General features: G+C 43.3%; 1 pseudogene; it reads left to right on the top strand.

The window, feature by feature from the left end:
- The first annotated feature begins 10,686 nt into the window (after positions 1-10,686).
- Positions 10,687-10,840, top strand: LOC138302327 (5.8S ribosomal RNA; annotated as a pseudogene).
- The last annotated feature ends 885 nt before the right edge of the window (positions 10,841-11,725 follow it).

The following is an 11,725-nucleotide window of genomic DNA, read 5'->3' as shown; positions in this document are numbered from 1 at the left end:
CAGAGAGAGCTACTGCCAAATTAGTGCAACAAAAAGTTAAGAAACTGAGCACTAAAGGAATGCTTGTGACCGTACCATCAGCGGCTGTCGCAACGCCAGTGCAAGGGCAAGCACCAGGAAGTCAAGGAATAAGTGAAATAGGAAGACGACAAGGAGGTCCGGCAGGAGAACAAGGAGCAATGCAGAGAAGAAGACAAGGAGGATTCAGAGGGGGGCCGCCATTCTTCTATTGCGGCAGGTCGGGTCATTTTGTAAGAGAGTGCAGAACTAAAAGGATTGATGAGGGTATGCAGGGATGGGCCACTCCACAAAGGCAAGTTGTGAGGTCACTGCAGATGCAATGGGGACCACAACAATATACAAGACAGGAGGGTCCTCAGCCCCCTCAAACTCAGTGGATCGTACCTCAGGGACAACCGCAACAACAGGTGCCGCCGAGTGCCAGCAAACCCATAATTGGACAAGTGCAGGGGCAGATAGGAGGAGTAGTGGTGCAAGGAGGTAATCCATTTTACGTGCCGCCCCAAGTATCTGGTGGGGTGCAGACACCCAATTATGTATATAGACAAAGCCCACAGGTAACAACTATGTGCCCAATACTATCAGTAACCCACAGATCGGAGGAGGAACCCACTGTGATGGTAGCCATAGAAGGTCGCCCCTATCAGTTTTTAATCGACACTGGGGCCACCAAATCGTGCATAAATGAAGGTACGTTACCACTCTTGTGCAACTCAATGGACACACCAGGGTTCTCTGGGGCTGTCAGACGGGTTCCTTTTACTCATTCAGTAAACATGACTGTGGGTGATAAACAAATTGATGGGCCATTGTTATATTCTCCTGAGTCACCTGTCAATCTTATGGGGAGAGATTTAATGAGTAAATTAAACATGACCATTTCATTTTTGGAAGATGGATCGATGGTGTGTTATACACCTGGTGTTACGCCAGGTAGGATATTGTCTCTCCTTGCTCGTGAAGAATCTAGACAGCAGGTCAGAGCAGTACCAGGAGACAGAGGCTTTTCTGCGGGGCATAAATGCTCTGATAGCGCAAACACCAGCGCTGCAGGGGAAAACAGTGCAGTTACCAAAAGAATTAGTGTTTCGGTCATGCGAACCCATAGAGCCAATGACAGAACGAGAAATGGTGCTGAAGATATCAGCTCTTGAATTAAGACCAACATATGCTGTGCTTATTGCATTTGACCAAAGACAGGGAATGTGGGCATCAATGATGTTCACAGATCCTAGGGTCAAACTGAGAGATATCTCAGATGAGGAATTGTTCAGTGAACACCCCGCAATTGGAACAGTTGTGTTTGAAATGGACATTTCTCTTAGAGTCCAGGTGCAATATAGAACAGTGTTAAACAATGTACCAGACATAACACTGAAAGAAAGAGATTTGGCTAAGTTAAGTATTATGGACAAAAGGACCACATGATGTAGGATTGATTAAAGGAGCTGAACCTGTTAAGATTACACTGAAACCTGGAGCTATATTGCCCAGGATACGCCAGTACCCTCTGTCCAAAGAAGCAGAGGAAGGTATTTTACCTACCATTCAGGCACTACTTGAGCAAGGGGTGATATATGAAAGATCGATACCTTGTAATACACCGATTTTCCCAATAAGAAATTCTAGAGGGGGGACTTGGAGAATGATTCAAGGTTTGCGCTCTTTGAATTATATTGTCATTTCAGAATTTCCTGTAGTACCCAATCCTTCCGTTACATTGACAAACATTCCTAAAGAGGCTACTTTCTTCTCTGTGATGAATTTGAAAAATGCGTTTTTCAGTATTCCATTGCATGTCGATAACCAATATTTGACCGGATTTACATAAAAAAAAATACTCAGTTTTGTCATCGTAGGCTTCCTCAAGGATTTTGTGAATACCCAAGTATTTTTAATCGAATAGTTAAAAAGGATTTGGCGAACATTCAATGTAAAAGTATGCTTTTACAATATGTGGACGACATTTTGGTTTGTAGTGCCACTGAGGAGATATGCCAAGAGGATACTGTTGGTCTTCTTTATACGCTTGCAAACAAAGGTTACAAGGTGGATAAAAATAAGTTACAGTACGTGCAAAAAGAGGTTAATTATTTGGGACAACTAATATCTAAAGATGGATGAAAAGTGACACCTGACAGAGTGGAAAGTATAACAAATATGCTCAAGCCCACGACTACCAAACAGATGCAGCAGCTTCTGGGACTCTGTAATTATGTGAGACAGTGGGTGTTTGATTATCCTACGTTGACAGCACCCCTTCTCATTATGTTAAAAGAATCCCACGCAAATGCAAATAAAATACATTGGACGGAGGACGGAGAGATGGCATTCCAAGAGCTAAAGAAAGCAATTATGAATGCCCCAGTGTTAAGTACACCTTAAAAAAAGAAACAATTACAAGAAACAATTCTACCTCTTTTGCCATTGTAATAGAATGACTATGACTGCAGTATTAAGTCAGAAAACATCTTTGGGACATAAGCCAATTGCCTACTACAGTGGGCTGCTAGATCCTATCATGAAGGGCCATTATCCATGTGAGCAAGCCCTGGCTACAGCAGCGTTTGCTGTCCAGAAAAGCACTATTATTGTGATGGGATCACCTTTAACACTGTATGTAGAGCATGCAGTATTTGCAATTTTGCAAAAAGTAAAAGCACTCTTATGACTCAGAGAGTACCTGGGTATGAAGTAATACTTTCATTACCATCCTTACAGGTGGTTAGATGTCATATAGTTAATCCAGCGACATTCTTTGCGCACCCAGTTACTGACGACAAACAAGTACATGACTGCGCCAATTAGGCACCAGTGGAAGAGAGTAAGGTGGAAGATCCCATCCCAGGGAGCATGTTGCTCTTTGTGGATGGATCCTCTTTTATAGACCAGGAAACAGGGATTAGGCATCCAGGAGCAGCAGTTGTAAAAGCTGAACAGCAAGGGTCGTCTGATACATTGCAGATAGTGAGTCAAGTGCCATTATCCTCTCATTTTTCAGCACAATCTGCAGAATTAGTGGCTATTACAGAAGTGTTGCAACATGCGGAAGGACTAGACAGTACAATCTATTCAGATTCAGCATATGTTACCACTACTGTGCATTCAAGCATCCACAGGTGGGAAAGGTGAGGATTTTTTAAATCTGACGGGTCTCCAGTTATGCACAAAGATTTATTGGCAAAATTGATTCATGCTTTGACATTACCATCTTACGTGGCAGTAATAAAATGTGCAGCCCATACGAATAATCAAGACCTCGTCTCCAGGGGTAATGCGCTGGCAGATTGGGCAGCTAAGGAAGCAGCTAAGACATCTACAAATTATATTGATACAGAAGAGAGTACATTGGAAATGATAAGTAGACAACAGAATGATATTGACTTACCTCTCTTGTACATTGAGATAGCACAATTACATTTACCCAAGTTGCAGGAACAGGCACCAACACATGAAAGGGAATTATGGGAACAGTGAGGATGTATACAATCACCTACAGAATTTATTTATACACAGGAAAGCACTGGGAAACCCGTGATGCCACAAGTTTTGTTGCACACAGCGTTAGAACAATTGCATCTTCCTGCGCATACTGCTAAAGAATATCTTCTAGCTACGTTGCAGGCAGATTGGTTCATTCCACACTTGTCAGAAATGATTACAATGTATATTGCTGAATGTGCAGTATGTCAACAGTACAGCCCAAGACCTACATTAAAAGTTAGTACATCAACAATTCCTCGTTCGACAGGTCCATTTAAAAAAAAAATTTAGATTTTGTTAATATGATTGATAGATGTAATAATTATAGGTATTTAATTGTTGTGGTCTGCCCTTTTTCAAGGTGCATCGAGGCAGGACCATGTGTACATAATGATGCTAAAGCAGCAGATAATTTTTTGATAAGAGAAGTAATACCTAGATGGGGAATAGCAGAAACAATTCGATCAGGTAATGGCAGCCATTTTGTAAATGTTCTTTTTCAACATATTTGCACTTCTCTGGGGATAAAGCATGAATTGACGTCTGTCTATCATCCCCAAAGTAATGTAATAGTGGAATATTGAAAAATAAAACTGTGTGCTACTTTACATAAAAATTGGTTTCACTGTCTTCCATTGGCCCTGTACCCTCTGAGAAATACACCAGGAAGTGACCATTACCTCACACCGCATCAGATAGTGACAGGAAGCCCGATGCCAACTCCTTTGACGATTTCAAGGCAAAGGACAGATGCGCATTAAACTGCTGAAGTGTTGGGGGAAGAAATGAGTGGGTATTTGTCTCCATTGTTGAAATCTGCTAAGTTCTTCTCTAAACAGGTAATCCAGAAGAAGAAGTGCACCACCGCAGCCCAGCAGATTAGTCCAATTTCTGTGGGACAATCGGTATACATACGAAACTTTGCGAGGTGATTGAAGGACCGCAAATTCAAGTGGCCTTATCCGGTCACTCAGAGCACCCCCACTGCAGTGAAAGTGGAGGGCAGGAAATCGTGGATACATCTGTCGGACATTCGACTGACTCCTACTTGGCGTAGGAACTCTTACAGGGAAACGAGCCAGCGGAGAAATAACAGTGTACTTTTTCAAAGAGAGAGTGGAGCATTATATTAGCTCGGCTAACAGACTTTTTTGGATCATTTTTGTATTTGCTTTTTAAAGTTTTTTTCTTATTTACTGCTGGTTTGCAATGGTATTCTAGCCCATGTATAGAATCATGCTTAAAGATGACATATTCTAGAAGAAATGTGTATACAAATAGATCTCATGTTATACATTATAGATTAACTGAAAATGCTTGGTATCAACACATGATGGAAATAGGTATGCAAAGTACTATTGAATCGTGTTTAGTATGTTCTTTAATTCCACATGCTATTGATTCAGATAGATTGCATTTGTATAAAGAAGTCTCATCTAATGTTACACAATGTCTTCTTCATCTTTTCCTATGTAGAATGAGGGCTCGGATGCAACCTTCACAAGTGCAGCAGGGAACATTCTTTTTAAACATCAGACAATATGAAAGAGGGCTAGCTGAAATAACAAGCGTTCTGACTGACCGTAAGGACATAGAAACAAAAATAGAAGCAATGTCAAGGACAGGAGCTCTAAGGTACAAGGGGGTAGATGGAAAGCTAAAGTAATAGGACAAGGATTTTAGGGGTATCACAATGTATTCTTTTATGCAGAGATTATATAGTTACACTGAGGCCCTATGATTGTCAAGAGAGACCTTATCTTAGGGTAAATGGGTCAGTATATGTCCATGGTCAATGGCACCATGGTGCAGTATTTGGATGTAGAGCTCTCTCCTTATGGCATATGGGATAAAATTGGGAAAAGCATTAATATACAACAAGATTGCCAGGCTATATGGTATGAAAACATAAAAAGTTTAACCTGGGTACAAACACCTACAACTATTCGAGTGGGTCGAGCCCCAACTGTTTTCTCCTTATGCTTTAAGGGAAATGGAACAATTTTAGTAGGGACAAACGTTAATTGTATCATCACAAGATATAATGATGACATGCAATGGGGCACCTCCAGTCTAACTGACTATTATTGGCAATCTGGAGAATGGCTATATACACAACCTCCTGCAGGATGGAATGGTCTCTGTTCTTTAGTCACTGTGCACACCCCTTTCTTAGTAATTCCAGGAGTGGATGTTTCAAAGTTACATGAGCATCCTATGAGCCGTCCAATGACTTTGTTACATCATCTTCAAAGGAGAAGAGCTGCTGAATATTTCGGGACTACAACATGGGCAAATATTCCACAGGAATATCGACTGTTCAATGATGCCCAGTTGTTTTTTGGAAGCATCCTCCCATTCATTCAGGCCAAAGCCACTGCTTGATGGTTTCAAATAACTCGTTGGGAACTGATGAAAGTTATTAATGCAATGGAAGATGGTTTCAATGCAATCAAAGAAGAACTACGGACAGTACGAGTGATGCTTATGCAAAATAGAGATTTGATGACGGCAATGGAGGGTGGGGTTTGTGCCAAAATCGGTACGGCTTGTTGTACATACATGCTGGCTAATGATGCAGACAATGGAACAATAACAGAGGCTATACAGACTTTGCACAATCTACAGAAGAACATGGTAGAAGAGGGGGGTGCCTCCAACAAGTGGTTTCCAGGGTTGTTCTCGTGGATGCCAGCCTGGTTACCCGAGTTGTTTAAAGGACTTCTTCCAATTCTTGTGATGATTCTTTTGATGTATTGCATAGTTCAGGTTATTGTAAGGTGTTGCAAATCAGGTAGTCAGAAGTTGGGGGGGATGTTTACTAATAGATTAGGTAGTAAGGAGTGGAAGGAGAAGCAAAATGCCTATACCAAGATAGGTACATTGGGGAGGAAAGGTGAGTAGGTAGTTGAAAATTCAACTAGGGGGGGAATGTAATAGGCCGTAAGAAAACTACAGAGGGCCTACTCTGGTCAACACACGACTTAGAAAACAAACGTGCAGAAGTTTATATTATACGTGAAAAGTATAGGCCTCGGTTTGAACATAATGGTCAACAAGGAACACAGGGACAGAAAGGAGAATGAGGAGAGAGGCCAGGTGCAGGGTAAAGCAGTTGCGATTCAGCATAAGCATGCCACAGATAACTTAGAAGGACGCATACACAAGGGAAAGTCTGAGCTACTTTTTGATAGCAGGAAAGGAGAAGGGTAAATCATGACAGACTTGAAAGGGAGACACAGTGTGAAATGTTTGTGTTTCAAGGCTGACAGAAAGGAGGAAACAGGACCTAAAACGTCAGAGACTGGTAGACGTGTATGGAGGACATATTGATAGAGGTCACAGGGCAGGATCGAAGGATATTGTGTATGTTAGATAATATGTCTATAATATATCTGCCACTAAGGTATTTTTGTAACAAGCAGTCAGATAAGTGTTTAAAGAATTATTGTTTTATTAATTATAAGTGTTGTGAAGGAGGTGGATTTTAAGTGCCCACCAAGTGTATAAAAATCACAGCGTGTAAGAGCTGAGTTGAGTGTGGCTTCAGTTGCAGAACTGTGCTGTACTCCTGGCCGTATTTTATTTTGCTTATAAATACTCAATTAATACTTGAATTGTGTCACTTCTTTATTATTGATAAGAAATTCGACTACAGTTCCTGCCTACTGGATGTGTGTTCCTGCCTACTGTCTGTGTTCCTGCCTACTGCCTGTGTCCTTGCCTCCTGACTGTGTCCTTGCCTCCTGACTGTGTCCTCGTGCCTTCTGTCTGTGTGTTCCTGCCTTTTGTCTGTGCCTTCATGCCTCCTGACTGTGTCCTTGTGTCTCCTGCCTGTGCGTTCCTGCCTGTGTGTTCCTGCCTCCTGTCTGTGCCTTCATGCCTCCTGTTTGTGTCCTCATGCCTCCTGCCTGTGTTCTTGCCTACTGTCTATGTGTCTTTGCCTCCTGTCTGTGTGTGCCTGCCTCTACTGCCTGTGTGTCCTTGCCTCATGTCTGTGTGTTCCTGCCTTCTGTTTGTGTGTTCCTGCCTAATGTCTGTGTGTCCTTGCCTCCTATCTGTGTTCTTGCCTAATGTCTATGTTCCTGCCTACTGACTGTGTCCTTGCCTCCTGACTCTGTGTTCCTGCCTCCTGTCTGTGTGTTCCTGCCTTATGCCTGTGTTCCTGCCTCCTGCCTGTGTGTTCCTGCCTACTGTCCATGTGTCCTTGCCTCCTGTCTCTTTGTTCCTGCCCGCTGTCTGTGTGTTCCTACCTCCTGTCTGGGTGTTCCTGCCTTCTGACTGTGTGGTCTTGCCTCTTGTCTGTTCCCTCATGCTTCCTGTCTGTGTTCATGTATCCTGTCTTTGCGCTCTTGCCTCCTGTCTGTGTTCCATGCCTCCTGTCCCCTCATGCCCCCTGTCTGTGTCCTCAGGCCTCCTATCCATGTCCTCAGGCCTCCTGTCTCTGCCCTCAGGTCTTCTGTCTCTGCCCTCAGGTCTCCTGTCTTTGCCCTCAGGTCTCCTGTCTCTGCTCTCAGGCTTCAGTCCCTGCCCTCATGACTCATGTCTCTACCCTCATGGCTCCTGTCTCAGTCTTCAAGCCTTGTGTGTGGGCACTCACGCCTTATGTCACTTGCAGACACACCTTCTCTATGCTGTCTATGAATCTCATGTCTGCTCTCTTACCCCTGGTGTTTGAGTCCTCAAGCTCCCTGACTCTTCCACCCCAATGACTTTGACACCCCGTGCCCTGTCTTTTTGGTGCTTGCGCCTCTCTCAGCCCAGAGATGATAATGGCATCAGTGCAGTGCCAGTCCCACCACACACACTGCCTTTAGCATTGTTTTTTTCAGTGACTTCGGTTTGGGCAAATTTTTCCACATTTATGTACATTTGTTCTGACCTTTGGCCTATTGTTTTACCTTAGGTTCTGAACTTGTGCTTCTATCCAATGGCATTTGCTTTTGGTCTTCTGTTTCTAATCTACTGAGTTGCTTATGAATATTTTCATTTGTTTTTAGTGAAATAAGCATCAACATATTCATTTATTTCTTCTCTTGCAAACTGAATGAACACAAACATTAACCTGCACTGAATACTGCAAATGTTTCGCCTCCCTTTATGAATTTTGAACACTTCAGACAGCCTGTGTATGTTTTTAAAACGTAGCATGGAACTGGTATTTTGCGAATTCATTAATTTTCTTTGGTGATAACTGGAGAGAAGTACACCCGGGCATCATAAATAACTTGGCTTTGACACTTTAACTTCACATTACTGACTGAAATGTTTTCTTTCATCTGCCTCAGCTGCTTAGCTTATTATTCCCTTCTCAGAGACTGGCCTGGCCAGAGAGAGCTGAGGTAGTGAACCTGTAGTTCTGTGCTTTCAAGACATCTAATTCACAGGCAAATTAATGTCACACAGTGGTTCCCAAACTATGTGCTTGGTGTGAGGCACCCCTGTTTAGTTTTGACGGTACACTGGGGTGCCGTGACGCACAGATTGGGAACCACTGCCTTATATTATAAACTTTCAAAAAACAACAGCCAGATATATACAGTCCAACGTATTTGGTTATATTTCACACACTGTGGATTATGGCTGATGGTCTTTTTTCTCTTTTTACAATGTCTTGGCTTTAAGTTGAGGACTCCTTGTAATAAAAAGGGTACTGACACAATTCGTCTTTGCGGTTAATGGCCTCTTCAGGACGGTGTAAGGAGTGTGTATTTCTCTTATTAAAACAAGTATATGCCCAAACAAACATGTATATCATCATCAGGGGTATAGTTAAAAATTCTCAAAACATATTTACCAACCACCATGTGCTTGAAAACAAAATCAAGAAAGGTGACTTAAAAACCCACTCAAAATTTAGTAAATCTGTACATGCAGCAGAGCGGGTAGGAATAAAGTTTGATGTACAAACTCAACTTGCATATAGATAATCACAGAAATGATTGTCCAGTGTCTGTCCAGTCCACATTGTACCTCTGTGAAGTCTACTAAGGCCAGTATCTTGTCAAGTATCCATGCCACCACTCAATGGGGAAAGGGAGAAATAGAATAAATCCCAAGGTACCAGTGCTCCAGAGCAACTCCTACCTTCCCAACACAAGGCGTGGGAGAGCCCCCATGCGTGAGGCGGGTAAAAGACTCTCCCCATGCAGGCATCATCTGTTACTCAAGTCACTGAATGAAAACACTCTGTGGGATCAACAAATGTATATAGCCCATGGAAACAGATATGGGGGGAAATGTCAAGGGGAATCCACTGCCTCAACCCCTTTGTGTGAGGCATTTACTTGTGACTGGAATAAGTCAGCGTTGGATCAAATCTTGCGGCTATGCTCTCTCTACGTGCTCAACTGGTGTCACTTCTAGTCGTGTACCAACAGGTACAAGCTGGTGTACTGCAGTGCTCCAGAAATGCACTATGAACTCTCACGCCACTTCCTGTTTTACAAGCTGGACGTCACAAGGCCGCATACAAGACACTGGTCCGCTGTGTTCTAAAAAGGCGTGCTGTCACCGACATATTGTGGTGTATGCTCAGCATAATACTGAACCACGAGCATGTAGGGATGTGTGAGATGCTGCAAATAAATTACTGGGAGGCTTACTGCTGCCACCAGATTATGATGTACGCTCTACAGTGGGACACAAAATTCCCATAGTCTTGGATGGCAGAGCAGCTTGGTTGAGAAGGAGCATGGCCATAAGGGAACCTCTACTCCTTTCCAACTCCTCGCCATGAAGACACAATACCCTTTTAAGCTAGTGCAAATGGTGGGAAACTGTCTCATCTATTCTAGTGCCTCCCACCAGGGCATGGTGTGACCCAGCCCACTGGCATGGTTCAAGGTCACTGCCTAAACTAGTCTCTTTCAACAAGCAAGGGTTGAGTTCTTCTGGTCTCATGGGGTTGGACTGGGGATTGAAGACTCAGAGGGCCAGCGGTGGAGCTGCCTGCCTCTGCTGCTGTGGTAGCCACTCACTTGCCAACACCCTGTGGCAGTGCATAACGGTTCCTGGGCCAACCACCTGAAAACACTCTTTGAATCATGGTGGCCAACTCCCAGAGGGGAAGCCTGACTGAGTGCCAAGCCTTCTCGCTGCGTGGGCGGCGAATGGACAGCAATGCCTTCCTCTCACCTGTCCTGTGCCTGTAGGTCAACAAACATTGTTAAAGTTGCCTGTGACTCTAGGCAGTGGATCCCTTGGCTCAAATGCTGATGAAGAACACAGCTAGTTGTGAGAATTACTGTGAATTGCAGGACAGATTTATCATCAACACTTCGAACGCACCTTGTAACACCAAGTTCCTCCCTTTAATGCGCTTGCCTTAGTCATGCTTGAACTCCAGTCGCCATGGGGCACTTCCTGGGGTGTAGCTCAGGCTGCGGCAAGGGCTTCTGCTAATTTCATCCCTCCCAAGGTCAGACCTTGATTGCCCCTTGCAGGACCTCCAGCGCCTGGCCTACCCCAGTCCTGGTGGGGCATACAGGTGACCAGTCTGCCACAGGCATGAGAAAACCTGGTACGCCTGTATATATGCTGCACCTAGCACTTTTCAGTGTCCTATGGCTGTGTCAGAGTCACCAGATCCTCGGGGTCTGTGCACGTTCCCAACACTTCCACCACAAGACAGCTCCAATACTCTGATTAGATTTGTCACAGAGTCTAAGAGAGTCCAAGTGGGGAAAAGGGGGTTAGGAAGGGAACAGCTGGGAAGGAGACCTGTAGGAAGCAAAAGGTTAAAACACACAACATCAAAATTACATCTCATGGAATCAGTACTATGCTATGACTCTAAGCATCGTCATTCTGAAAACATGAACAACCTTAGAATAGCCTTAAAATGACTAGGATTTTAGATGACTAAATACCTATGGAGGAAACAAGAGAAGTTAGATAAAACTTTCAGATTCAAGTACCTTCTTTAGCATGAGAATCAGGAAACAATCTGAGTAATTTCTGAACCATCCTATGAATCTTATTTTAAGAATACATATTACGAACACACAGCATTACATCTAGAACTCTGGTCTTTTTGTGTTCTCTCAAAACATTGGAAAATGAATTGCGCACATTGCAGGTTTTTCAATAAGTATTAAACACCATATAAGGATTGTGCACCATGAAATAACACAACGTAGATTCAAGGAATAAATCACTCGACTTGTCAACTTGAGTACTACCAAAGGAATGCCTTAGAATGGTAGCGCACAGTAAATAA

This window comes from Pleurodeles waltl, chromosome 6 (genome assembly GCF_031143425.1).
Source record: "Pleurodeles waltl isolate 20211129_DDA chromosome 6, aPleWal1.hap1.20221129, whole genome shotgun sequence".
NCBI classification, from domain to species: Eukaryota; Metazoa; Chordata; class Amphibia; order Caudata; family Salamandridae; genus Pleurodeles; species Pleurodeles waltl.
The sequence above is the reverse complement of the archived record's forward strand: the minus strand, read 5'-3'. Positions and strand labels throughout refer to the sequence as shown.